This window comes from Hippocampus zosterae, chromosome 15 (assembly GCF_025434085.1).
Source record: "Hippocampus zosterae strain Florida chromosome 15, ASM2543408v3, whole genome shotgun sequence".
In the NCBI taxonomy this organism is placed as follows: Eukaryota; Metazoa; Chordata; class Actinopteri; order Syngnathiformes; family Syngnathidae; genus Hippocampus; species Hippocampus zosterae.
In genome coordinates, this window is record NC_067465.1 from 15,839,579 (window position 1) to 15,853,429 (window position 13,851).

The 13,851-nt window shown below is 43.1% G+C and overlaps 1 protein-coding gene across 2 annotated transcripts in view; it reads left to right on the top strand.

Moving 5' to 3' along the window:
- Positions 1–1,846: 1,846 nt before the first annotated feature.
- greb1l (GREB1 like retinoic acid receptor coactivator) overlaps positions 1,847–13,851 on the top strand; it is a 202,917-nt gene continuing 190,912 nt past the window's right edge. For both annotated transcript variants that reach the window (XM_052088351.1, XM_052088354.1), the window contains exon 1: positions 1,847–1,962. The gene's annotated coding sequence lies outside the window, so the exon portion shown is untranslated. The remainder of the gene's footprint in view (positions 1,963–13,851) is intronic.

The following is a 13,851-nucleotide window of genomic DNA, read 5'->3' on the forward strand; positions in this document are numbered from 1 at the left end:
GGCAAGCGTTTGCGTGTGGATAAGCGCGACGTATCGGCGTCTCAGTTTGACGTTCTGCATTTGTATACGTGAAAAATCCCTAATTGCGCCACTGGTGATTTACTAATCAGATTTTATGCCTTACACAGGCAATTATGTTTTCTCTCCAATTCAATTAGGTAGGGTTCATCCATGTGGAGTAAAAACAGCATATCAGGTTGCATTTTTCAACACAAGGCCCAGTGTATAAACGGGCGCAAATTCATGCCAGGGCAAGTCAAATTTAACAGGTTTGTGAATTCGGCAAACCCACGTTGCACCTATTTGGACATTCTGGCGCAGAGAGATGTCGCCTCTCCACGACGCACCTAACAATTTAGTGACAGGGATTAGACTGCACTCTACACAAAAAGGAGTGCATCGTCATTTTTGTGGCAGGGCAGGTCCAGTATAGCTTCTTTTTTTTGGGGGGGGGGGGTAATTTCAGCAGGCCGCGCTACAAAATATAGGTGTGACAGTGTATTTCAAGCCCAAGGCGCAACGAGCAATTCATGACCAAATGTGAAGCAAATGTTTAATTTGCAGCGCTGGTGCTGTAACACAATTTTGGTGGATGTGATCGTGGTGCATGCAGGCTGATGTTTGTGGACATATGTCATCATATTTCAGTCAGAAATATAAAACCATCTTGGGAGAATGCCTATGATTAAAATAACCCCTCCCCTCCCCCACCTGACTGTGAGAAAAAACACAAAGTGTATCTTTTGTGACAGTCCTGAAGTTTTTCTGACAGATCTCATACTGTACATCCCACCCGTGTCTGGTTAACACAGCGTGAGAGCACTGAGCAAATACATTTGCTGCATTTTCCCCGCTTTGCTGGGTTCTGTGAAAAAGGCAAAGGTGAAGAATTGCTTCATCTTCAGCTGTGAGGGAAATATTTACAGAATCTCTGGAAGAAGGCGGCCCTGAATTTAAATGTCACTCCCCCGGCAGTAAGTAATTCCTTCTTGAGAACGGATTGTACTCTCATGAGATTAATAGATAGAAATTTTACCAGGCTCGACGTAGGAAGTTCATCTCTAATCAGCAAGTCTGTAAGAGCTGTTCTGAAGGCATCACCGATAGGAACGCCTGTACGCAGAGTGCACCTAAGCCAGAATATAGATTCCAAGCATTCCAAAAAGGCACATTATACTTATCTCGGTTCTGTGACGTATTAATATGCAAACAAGTAATGACATGGGTGACCAATCGCGATGGCGAAAGGAAAACAATCCAGAACATGGATGACTTAGGATCCACTCATGCCCCCTTTGATAGAGATGAAACAGTTTTGGGCGGCAGGGTTTAGGGTTACCCTAACCCAGCTAGAGCAGATGTTATCCATCAGATGAACGTTCTGCAAGGTGACATTTGACAGTACAAGATGTGTTGCTTCAACAAGCTCAAGTAGACAATTATACCAGCTCCATTGACTGAATCTCTTAACCCATTTAATCCCATTTTTTTCCCAGACATTTAAAAGTCAAAATCAGGTGTCATTGGTAGCCCTTTTAAGTAATCAGTAAAAAAAAGTTAGAGCCCTGTAAATTAAATCATTGTTGTCCTTCACAAATGTGACTGGTGTGATTAAATGGGTTAAAATAATAATAATAATAATAATCCATCCATCCATTTTCCAAACCGCTTTATCCTCACTAGGGTCGCGGGGGTGCTGGAGCCTATCCCAGCTGTCTTCGGGCAGTAGGCGGGGGACACCGTCAATCGGTTGCCAGCCAATTGCAGGGCATACAGAGACAAACAACCATTTACGCCCACACTCACACCTAGGGGACAATTTAGACTGTACAATCAGCCTACCATGCATGTGTGTGTGTGTGTGTGTGTGTGCGTGTGTGTGTGTGTGTGTGTGTGTGTGTGTGTGTGTGTGTGTGTGTGTGTGTGTGTGTGTGTGTGTGTGTGTGTGTGTGTGTGTGTGTTGTTGGGGCGTGGCTGAGATGGCATCCGGTGATACGCCTGCCATGACGTGCCCCTCCCTCCACTGTATAAGACCTTGAGTGCCTGCATTTCCATCTATGGTGATATGGCGCAATTCCAACGCGCAGTTACCTAAGTAACCTTCTCAAATGTTAACTCGCTTTCTCGTGAAAAACATGCTTATCAATATTCATTTTTAATTTAAACTAAAAATTACTGTTTCCCAAAAGCAAGTTTTGTTTTTGTTTTATTTTTACTTTCTTGGAAGACATTTTTTTGCAGTCCTTACCTGATGCCCCCTCACAATTGTGCCATACAACTCTTTATTATTTCACTTGCAGATGTACACCGATTTTTGAATGACTTCGCATACTTTATGGCAAGAGGTTTGGAGCCCACCTCAAGTACTCCCAGATAGCGGGTGTCATTGTTCAAGGATTTAATCGCCTTCAAAAGCTGCTGGCAAAAGCGCTCTGGGATTTATTGTGTCAAGCAATTACCAATTCATTACCGCTGTGATTGTTTGAGAGAAGACATCTTTAATGAGATGTTTGCTTAGATCTAATTTTATGATCTAACTTCTAAATGAGATCACCAGGGGGCACTCACCTCCGACTGCCCTTAATCAACATATGTGCTTCCATTGTGCGGTAATCGTAACTCATTCCGGAACAGAGGTTGGGACAAATTGTCTTGGCTGACCCGCTGGCACTGATGACTGAAGCCGTTGATCGCTCCGCAGCGCATCACTTTCATTGCACCCATATTGTTGTGCTATACGTTCTGATTTCTCCAAGCATTTCAAACTGCCGGACTTTAGTTGATCCTTTCTCTATCTTAGCCAGGCAAGTCAAATTGATTGCAGTGGAAATCATCACCCACTTGGGCACAGCTGATGGCACGGCAGCGGGCGCAGCCCACTTTAGGAGACGCTCAACTGATTAATTCCACTTTGTGACCATGTGTATTCCACTCGAGATCTGACAAGGATTCTACATGTGACAAAGTAAGTGGATGGAATTCCACAACAGATGTTGGCACATGCAGATGATGGAACTGCTTCCAGTAAAGGAATAAATATATATCACAAATCATTGCTATTGCTTTTGTCTTTGAGTAATTGCCTCACGTGCGCTACGCAGTTAAAGAGGAACCAATTTTGTTCATGTGTGAAAAGCCATCCGTGTGTTCTGACCGCTCTTGCGTAATGTGTGTGTGTGTGTGTGTGTGTGTGTGTGTGTGTGTGTCTGTAGTGTATTTCAGATGAGCAATACAGCTGTCTGCACAAAAAAAAAAAAAACGTATGTTCACCGACAATCAAGACTCTGTTCCTCCAAACCGGATGTCAGATATAGTGCAAGGCAATATGATACAAAACATCCATCCATTCATTTTCTGATCCTCTTTATCCTGACAAGGGTCTTCGGGCAGTCGGCGGGGGACACCCTGAATCAGTTGCCAGCCAATTGCTGGGCACACACAGACGAACAACCATCCACACTCATACCAAGGGACAATTTGGAGTGTTTAAACAGCCTGCCATGCATGTTTTTGGAATGTGGGAGGAAACCGGAGTACCCGGAGAAAACCAACGCAGGCACGGGGAGAACATGCAAACTCCACACAGCGAGGCCGGAGCCAGGATCGAACCCACGACCTCTGTACTGTGAGGTCAACCCGCTAACCACTCGACCGCCGCCTTGATACAAAACAATACCAAAAAAAAAAAAAAATGAAAGCATAGTCATGAAAGAAGCAATAGAAGAAGATAAACTAATTTTAGCTTACTTGTTTGGTAACAGTTGAAAATTCTTCTGAGTTTTATTGTCTCGCTGATGGTTTGGTGGTCCACTCGCCTGACTTGTGTTGCGGGCAGCGTGTAATCGGTTCGCACTTAGTGACAGTGTGGATGTGGGTGTGAGCGGTTGTTCGTCTCTGTCTGTGCCCTGTGACTGACTGGTGACCAGGTCAAGAGGTGTAGTCCTCCTTCCGCCTGAATTCAGCTGGTATCGGCTGTAGCACCCCCTGCCTCCTGCGACCGTTGTTTCTGCAGGATTTCTGCCTTGAGAGAGTTTTGCTTCACATCCCTTTTCTGCAGTTGTGGTTAAAACCTGGATGATGCAACTTTATGACTCATGTAAGTGACCTACAAAGATGTTCCTCGGACTCCCAGATGACTAGTCACAACACTGAATTTGTTCATGACATATGGCCTAAAAATGTCATCATGGAAGTATTTAGAGCCATTTGAAAAGGTTCAGGGTCATGGCAGAGTCAGCCGTGAATCCCATCCTGGGGGACTCACGGATCTGAATTCGCCAAATTGCGAAGTTTGTCTCCTCAACACAGGGAGTGTTGTTCAATCAACTCTTTCATGCACCCTGTAATCTGATAACATGATAAGATGTCCACTGAAGTAACCGCTGTCCCTGAAAGCGTTAATTACCTTCATGACATTGTCAATTGCACCTGAGACTTATTATTTTTGTAAAAGCAGAATTGATAGTTCTATGTCGCTTCCATGTACCGTAGTTTGTACATTTAGATTTAGAGGCAAAGGGCAATGTGAAACATACACAGTAAAGCAATACCAATGGGCAAAAATCTATCAAACTATTTTCAGCTTCAGGCTTTTTAAGGTTAAAATGAGACCATCAGGGGTGTGAATAAATTTTTGCAACCTTGATAGGGTTTTAATAGCACCCCTGCGAACAAATTTAGCCACTTTAATGACGAGCACTACAAGTTTTCAGAAGTGATAGGATCTGTGTGAAGGACACCTGGACCAAGGGAGTCATAAAATGCACTGCAAACAAAGGACAAAGGAGCCATAACAAACGAGAGTGAACATACAATGAAATGTTCCCCTCGAATTCATCATCATCTAGCGCCGTAATGATACCAATAAACAGGCTGCAGCCCGACCTTAGCTGGATCAATATTCTTGCATTGGAACGGAGTTTTGTCACACGATCACTCCCTTTGAGATCACCTTAGGCCGCACACTCATCGCAAAACTTAACAAAGGACGCCGTCACGACATTTAAAAGCTTGTTTCCCCCCTTTGTTGGATGTACAGTTGGTCTTATGTGTGGGACCACTGTTGGTCTATTTTTTCACGATACAATAAAGGGCTTCAGTCCCGCTCAGACCAATTAGGGCCCGACATATCCCCAAATAAATCTGAAGAGATTTACACAAACAATGGCGCAACGTCTACAGGCCCATTGTTTGCCCGCATCACATGAATATGACGTGCGATATCTCCACGGATGGAACGGGGCACTTGTCAATTTTCAATGCTACGTCACTGGAGAAGAACCACTTGTGTTTCTTTTCGGCGCGCCAGTCCATTCTTGGCGTGAGTGTGTGTGTGTGTGTGTGTGTGCGCGCGCGTGTGAAGTGCTTCTCTTTAAAGGCTTTCAGGACAAAATCTGTGTGCACTCGGACAAAAGCGGGTATTTACCAAATCAAAGAAGTGGCACTTCATTTTTCTTTCCGAATGAATATTGTTTCTCAACGTCTTTAAAATTAAAAACGGCAGTGGATACCAGACGATGTAGTTGAGCATTCGTCTGGAATTAACTACAGGTAAAATGAACAGTAATTGATTCATCAGTCCAGTTTCTAATCTGTTTATCTTGGGTCTCGGGTGTGCTGGAGCCCATCCCAGCTTTCTACGGGCAGTCAGCAGGGGGCATCCTGAATTGGTTTCCAGCCAATCGCAGGGCACACAAACGACCATTTGCGCTCACAATCAGACCTTGGGACAATTTAGAGCATTCAATCAACCTACTATGCATGTTTTTGAAATGTGGGAGAAAACCGGAGTACCCGGACAAAACCCACGCAGGCATGGGGAGAACATGCAAACTCCATACACTCTGTAGCTCTGCACTGTGAGGTGGACGTGCTAACCAGTCGACCACCGTGCCACCTTGAACAATTATTATAATGATAGAGCCTTGGTTGGCTTCGCAAAGTGTCTGATGGTTGCCTGTGTTCTGACCCAAAGCTCACAAAAGTGATTTCTGCCCCAACGAGGGCCATCCAGCTAAGCCTGCAAAGGCCACTTGATTGGACCTCATTTTAACCAAGACGCCACGTAACTTTAAATCCTCCTGAGTTCTTCCCCTTAAATCTTAGTGACCACTGCCCAATTGCCTGTATCAGGAATATTGAGCAAGAAATATGGAAACTGTGTTTTATGGCTAAAATGACATTTGAGAACTTGGTGGATCAGAGCTTTTTATATAACTTGACCCTGAGTGATATCCATTCAATGATTCCGAATATAGCTTTAAATTATGTTGTTAATGCCTGTAACTCTACGGCTTGAAAGTGAATGCACTTTCAAAACACTTAAGCATAAAGAAAGGGGAAAAAATGGTGCTTGCCTGAAATTGCTCTGTGTTGCACATTTGGGAAATTTGCCTGGAACAAGGCTTTTGCCACAAGACACATTGACGATTCTTTAAATCCGGAAAGCTAAACCATCTCACTATGATCCTTTTTTTTCTTGTATCATACTGCGGACGTACATCAAAGTTCTGGACAACAAAGAATTCTAACTTAAAGAGCCCATCCTCATCCTGAACCACATTTACCCATTTCCAACATTTAATCCTGCACCTATTGGCTCCCAGAGCCTTGGCCCGGATGCACAATTCTATATTTATGTCAATAAACACGGGACACAATAGTTTAGTGTGTATTGATGCTCTCTTTTTATTTTATGTAAACATCTCGGAAGGCAATCAAGGCTGACTGATTTTACAGCTTGTAGCACTTACTCCAACAATTATTGTTGCTGCCTTAGTGCACAGTTTGAATTTGACCCTTTTCAACCGAATGGATATGCACACGATGAAGCACAGCTTATGTGGAGTAGCTCCTCTTCCTAAAGGAGGTCAGTAAAATGAAGTGACTAATTACAGGCCACTTTCAAAATTCCTCGGTGTGAACATCTGATAAGTTTGTTCGTTCTTGCTCAACATTTCCCAGTCAGGTTTTAGACCCGGGCAGCAACCTTGAAGGATATAAAGGATCTCGCACACTCTTTGGAAAACAAACTTGATTGTGTCACCTTTCATTTGATACAAATAAACCATTTACACGATCGCTCATGCTGTACTTTTGGACCCTTCTAAAACCATTTGATACGCTGCATTTAGATTTATTACTAGTGATGGGTTTATGACCCATTACTGTCTGCTGTGCCAGAATGTCGACTGGTCCTCCTTGGCTCTGAGATAGAGCAACACTGTGTACTGTTTATTCATATGGCTTTCTCTCTTTACTCTTAGGATTCCAGATGTCAAGACTGAAGGTATAAAAATTGCTTTGAGTATTTTGCACAGGTCCAGGTGGATGTATTGGTACCTTTTCATCATTTAAAACACATTGTTGTTTGTTTGTCATTGGTTGTAGAGAATTAGTTTTACATTTTAGGCACTAATGCCCGCCACATACAAAGCGACTGACAAAAAAAAAAATCCTAAATTCCAGGTGGCGATTTCTCACCACACATCAGGCCATTCACCTCGAACATCCAACCAAATAACAGCAACAGAAAAACGGTGACTACCACTGTTCTTGTTGGGAAACGCCATCTTCTATTTGCGAGGGATGAGGATCCAGTAAGGCCACAAATTTCGGGAAACAATTAACACACCCCTAAAAGTGATGAACAGCTTATAGTAAAGCATAAACTGATCCTGCGAGAAGCTGCATGCCTCACAAATTAAGCCAATGCATTGCTAAGTGCACACCATCCTGTACAGTGACTTATTCAATCAATTCTGTTTCCATGCTTTCGGTGATGGTGAAAAATCGCTGTAGACGTGCGATCCAATGTCAACCAGTGAACATTTGACTGCACAGTGGAGCTCAGGACTTATGCTCCTGTGGTGGCTTTTATTGATGGGATTCGCTGTCAGGTGGCTCAAATGTAACAACACAGCAGCGATGACTGGCGCTTCGGTGTTTACTGACCTAAAATCGCTGGATCCATGAAGTGACAACACAAATTGGCAGTCATAGATGTGTTCAACAATATTCCACTGAGCTGTTGTTATGGACTCAGCTGGATTTGATGCTGTATTGAGTGCAAACTTAGCGAAACTTGCTAATCTTTCTCTCTCTTTCTCTTTCTCTCTCTCTCTCTCTCTCTCTCTCTCTCTCTCTCTCTCTCTCTCTCTCTCTCTCTCTCTCTCTCTCTCTCTCTTCTCTTTCTCTTTCTCTTTCTCTTTCTCTTTCTCTCTCTCTCTCTCTCTCTCTCTCTCTCTCTCTCTCTCTCTCTCTCTCTCTCTCTCTCTCTCTCTCTATATATATATATATATATATATATATATATATAAAGGATTACTTTGGGATGGAACCCTCCGTGCATGGTTAGGAGCTTTCAGGTCTTAACGTCCGTGGTCTGGATCGCTTCCTTTGGCCACCTTACTATTCCTGCAGGGTATCTGATCACTGGCAGGGCATAGCTGTTTATTACCCGGGTCTTATTCTTGCCATTGAGCTGGCTTCTTAGGACTTGCCTCACTCGCTGGAGGTATTTGGCCGTAGCCGCTTTCCTTGTTGCCAGTTCGAGGTTGCCATTGGCTTGTGGTATACCAAGGTACTTGTAGCTGTCCTCAATGTCTGCTATTGTTCCTTCAGGGAGTGAGACCCCTTCAGTGTGGACTACCTTTCCTCTCTTAGTCACCATCCGATTTCTCAAGCCTGAATGACATCCTGATGTCGCTGCTGTAGATCCTGGTTGTGTGGATCAGGGAGTCTATGTCCCTTTCGCTCTTAGCATACAGCTTTATGTCATCCATGTAGAGGAGGTGACTGATTGTAGCTCCATTTCTGAGGCGGTATCCATAGCCTGTCTTGGTGAATACTTGGCTTAGGGGGTTCAGTCCTATGCAGAACAGCAGTGGGAGAGTGCATCACCTTGGTATATGCCACATTTGATGGACACTTGGGTAAGTGGCTTGCCATTGGCTTCAAGTGTGGTTTTCCACATCCTCATCGAGTTCGCAACGAAGGCTCTTAGGGTCCTGTTCACCTTATACAACTCCAAGCATTCAGTGATCCATCTATGTCAGGCATGTCCAAAGTCCGCCCCGCGGGCCAAATCCGGCCCGCGGTCGAATTTCATCCGGCCCTCAGCCCCTGTCATAAAATCAGTGCCGTCTGGCCCGCAGATTGGGCGCAATGGAACACGTGTTGCATTGACTGAGGTCTCGTAGACTGGTGAGTGATGTTTCATAGAGTACTGCTTCCCTCAAGTGGCTAAATAAGTAATAGCATTCACTAAATGAGTAATAGCATTTAGACACTAGAGGGCATCACTCACTAGTTAACAAGACATCACTCCATGTTTATATTGACTGATATGTCATATTTCAAATGATCCTTGCAGTTGTGGATATGTGTATTGCTTGTTCATTTCCCTGTTGTTCGAGTCAAAGGTTTTGTGACTATTGAAAAGTCATGGTGATACATTTTATGTTTCAAATCAATCAATTTGCACTCAGGAGACTTCTGTTTAAGAAAAAGTCAAGTGAATAAGCAGTTGCATGTGATATACCCGTTTCAAATGAACCAAAAGAAATTCTTAAGATTGTTGAAATTAAAATAAAAATGGAAATGTGAAACAGACTGGCTTACTAAAATTTGCTGAACAATATTGTTGTTCAATGTAAAGAATGTCAGCCAAGGTCGGCCCCCCGACATTTTACCACATAAAATCTGGCCCCCTTGGCAAAAAGTTTGGACACCCCTGATCTATGTGGTATTGAGTCATAGGCTTTCATGTAATCAATCCAGGCTGTGCACAGGTTGGTACGCCGGGACCTGCAGTCTTGTGTGACTGTTCTGTCAACCAGGAGCTGATGTTTGGCTCCTCTTATATCTATACCAATGCCCTTCTGTGCTTCGCTCGTGTATTGATCCATGTGTCCACTTATCTTAGCCACAATGAAGCCTGACATGAGCTTCCATGTTGTGGAAAGACAGGTTATTGGCCAATAGTTGGATGGAACTGCACCCTTTGAGGGATCCTTCATGATCAGGATCGTTCGCCATTCGGTTAGCCATCCTGGGTGAGTCCCATCCCTCAGCAGCTGGTTCATTTGTGCTGCTAGGCGCTCATGGAGTGCTCTGAGTTTCTTTAGCCAGTAGGTGTGGACCATGTCCTTGCCTGGTGCTGTCCAGTTCTTCATATCTGAGATGAAAGTATACCTGCCCGGTGGTCCAGTGGTTAGCACATCGACCTCACAGTGCAGAGGTCAAGGGTTCGATCCCGGCTCCGGCCTTCCTGTGTGGAATTTGAATGTTCGCCCTGTGCGAAAACCTATGCGGGTTATCTACGGGTACTCTGGTTTCCTCCCAAATTCCAAAAACATGCACGACAGGCTGATTGAATCCTCTAAATTGTCCCGAGGTGTGAGAGTGAGCATGGATGGTTGTTCGTCTCTGCGTGTCCTGCGATTGGCTGGCAACCAGTTCATGGTGCACCCCACCTACTGCCCAAAGACAGCTAGGATTGGCTCCAGAACACCCTGCTACCCTCATGAGGAGAAGCACATCAGAAAATGGATGAATGGATAGTATCTATGTGTTTTTTGTTTAATTTATAGAGTGCTAAAGAACTGCTGTCCACATGTTTATATCATCTTTTCATGAAAAATGATAAATTGATGAAGCCCCAGATTTGTTTGTATTGTTTGTTTGTTTGTATTGCAGTCTGATTTTCAAAAATGTTTGCGAACAACTGCTTTGGAGAGCAACCAAGTTGAGATGGAATCAAGTCTCGTCACAGCCAAATAGTTCATCAGTTGCCTCAATTGCTTCAAAACTTGTCAGTCTCCTGCACTTTTTAAACAGAACGGCGGGCACACAGGTGATAGATGGCCAAATGTAGTTTCTGCCTGTACAATTATCCAGAGTCTGTCACCATCTTTTTTCTCAAGACTGTCTATAATAAACTAAATTGCTGCTTCAGTTTCCTGCATCCTGCACATCACAGCAATTCTGAGTTTTCCCTTTGACTCCCCTGCAAGTAGTGCAAAATGAATGTGGGTCTTAATAATAATGTTATTCTGCTAAGCCTGTAGAAAATTAATCTCTTTAGACTTTTTTTGTATCATAATTCCTTGGGGTGAGGTGACGAATTGTATGAGCCAGAAATGCATCCTGTCAACACACTTCAAGCATATTTCTGTGGGGGGGAAAAAAACCTTTAAAGTCGACATTGCTCACTGAGTAACAGAAAGGTTTGGGGGCTTTTTCTTCTGTGCAAATGCACAGTGAAACCTCCAAAATTGACATTGACCAACATTTTGAGGGAGAATGTCTCTCTATAATAGTAATAAAATAATAATAAGAAGAAAAATAATAGAAATAGATTTCAGATCTGTGTTCATCAGAAAGATTAACCCACATTCCATTTCCTGATGTACAGCCTTTGTGAACATCTTATTAAAAGCTCAAAAGTCAGTCTGTACCGTGTAGAAACAGCTATGACAGTGGAGGTCCTCGCTTCACCTATGTTTTTGTTTTTGTTCTTTTTTTTTCTGTGCCTGAACTTTGCTTCTGATGGCACAGTGTACTGTGTCTGAAACTATACGGTGTTTATTCTCCGCGTATTGTGTGTCAGATGTGTCAAACATACAGCCCGCGGGCCGGAGCCATCCAGCGAGGAGGTTTCATCAGGCCCGCAGGATAATTTAAAAGTGGGGAAAAAATGCATGAAAGACATGGAATGAATATTTTTAATACGGTGCAAGTCAAGGAATTGTTTTGATCAGAGGAAAAGACAACATTGTTTTGATCAGAGAAGAAGACAACAGCAGCCTCAGTCTGTCACTAAGACAGACCCAACACAGCAGACGGCTATCAAGGACATGTGAATACTTTATTCTTTCCACATGTAGCACTCTCCTTAGTTTGTAAGGTGTAGGCAGGGATTACATTTAGACTTTCTATGCTTGTGTAAATGATTTTAAAATTATTTTCTTTATAAATCTCGTTTAACCTTAAAAGTGTATTACTATAAGTGTATTACTATACTATATACCAATTACTTGTTAAGGTTTTGTACCTTTGTACAGTCAGTGGGATCAGTTGCAATGCATATATGAATGATAAAAATAAATTGCACATTTGTCTAAGGAAATCTTAAGTGCTTCATGAAATGTTTTGTGAAAGATATGTTCATTAAATTTCAACATTTTCCTCGTGTTCTTGTGCTTCTTTACACCAAAACAAAGGAAAGACATATTATTTTGGTTATTTATAGCAGGGTATGGTATAATTTTTAATGGTCCGGCCCACTTCACATCTACCAAGGCCGTATGTGGCCCACAATGTGAAATGAGTTACACGCCTAGTGTATGTAGATATGTGGACGGATAGAAGGACTGACGGACAGTCATACAGATTTCCCCCTAAACGAGGAACTTTAGAAGAATCACTATTGTGTCTTATGTTGGACTACGGGAGCCAGAGACGTACAGTCTGGAAATTAAGCGCCCACTTGAGGCCCTGCGGCCCCTTTGTAGCCCCAAGAAAGCTATTGTCCTGTTTTTTTTTTAAATTTTATTTTACTTTACTTTAGAGAGGCCCAGGAACCTTTGAAGTGGGACTCTGCCGGACTGAACACACTTTATCTGATTGTAGCCTTTATGTTCCCACAGAATTACCGGTTAAAGTTCCTGAAACTGGAGGGTGGAAATGTGACTTCAGATTTAGTGCAGTTCTACGCAACTACAAATTGCAGCCAGAATAATAAACAAATTGTGCTTATAGTATGAGGGAATATAGAGAAACCAGGGTACCCTGACAACATATCAACTCCGGAGTCCGGAATCAAATGCTGCACCTCTGCACTATGAGGTGGAGATTTTGATCGGGAGGAATGTCGGCGCCATTTGACTCGGTGCTTAACAGCCCTGGGGTGTTTGTGTTTTTGGGCCTGTAATGGGTAGCATTGTTCACACCCGTTTTGTACAGCGGAAATGTCAGTGCTGTTGGACAGTCTGTGGCTGGATGGATAGATGTTTTTTTGGAGCCGACGATGAGAATAAAGGAGCGTCAGCTCAGCACGCAGATTCGTATGTGGTACTGGGAGTTGCTGCTTGGAACTGAAGCGGATTTACATGGGACAGGAGATGTGAGCCAATCTTTTTCAACAATGAGCCAGACAGCTTCTTTTTTGCTGTCAAACTTAGCTCGTAGCAGACATGCACATTTTCAGCATGACGTCTTTGATCCACTAGTGAAAAGATAATTTGATTCTCTCTTCTTTCATCTATAACTGCTTCAAACAACACAATGTATGCAGAAAATGTGGTTATGATTGCATGACTGTCCCTGTCTTATGTGTTGTGTTGTATTATTTTGTAATTTTTATGTTAACTGTTCTGTTGATGGCGGCGTGGGCACCCGCAGCAGCTCCTTTCTCTCCTGTGGTTGAGAGGAAAGATTTCATCTGTGCTGTGTGTTGCACATATAGCACATTTGACAATAAAGTTGACTTGAACCTTGAACATACGGACCAGTCACCTCCATGCCGCCCTGCAGACAGTATTTTTTCTCATTCATCCATCCATTTTCAACAGCGCTTATCCTGAACAGGGGTGCTGGAGCCTATCCCAACTGACTATACCAACACTACTACTATGGGTGACTCTTAATCTGTTGTATAGCTTTATGATACAGGTGTATACTCTTCAATGTTACGTGCATTTAATAATAATTGATGTGTGTCCTCTTTGATTCTTGTCCTCTGTTGAGATATGATGCAATATATGCGCATATGTTAGTAAGAGATGACAAATTTGCATGATTTTTATTTCATGGAAACAGTGCCGCTGTTGGAAAAAAAATATTTTCAAG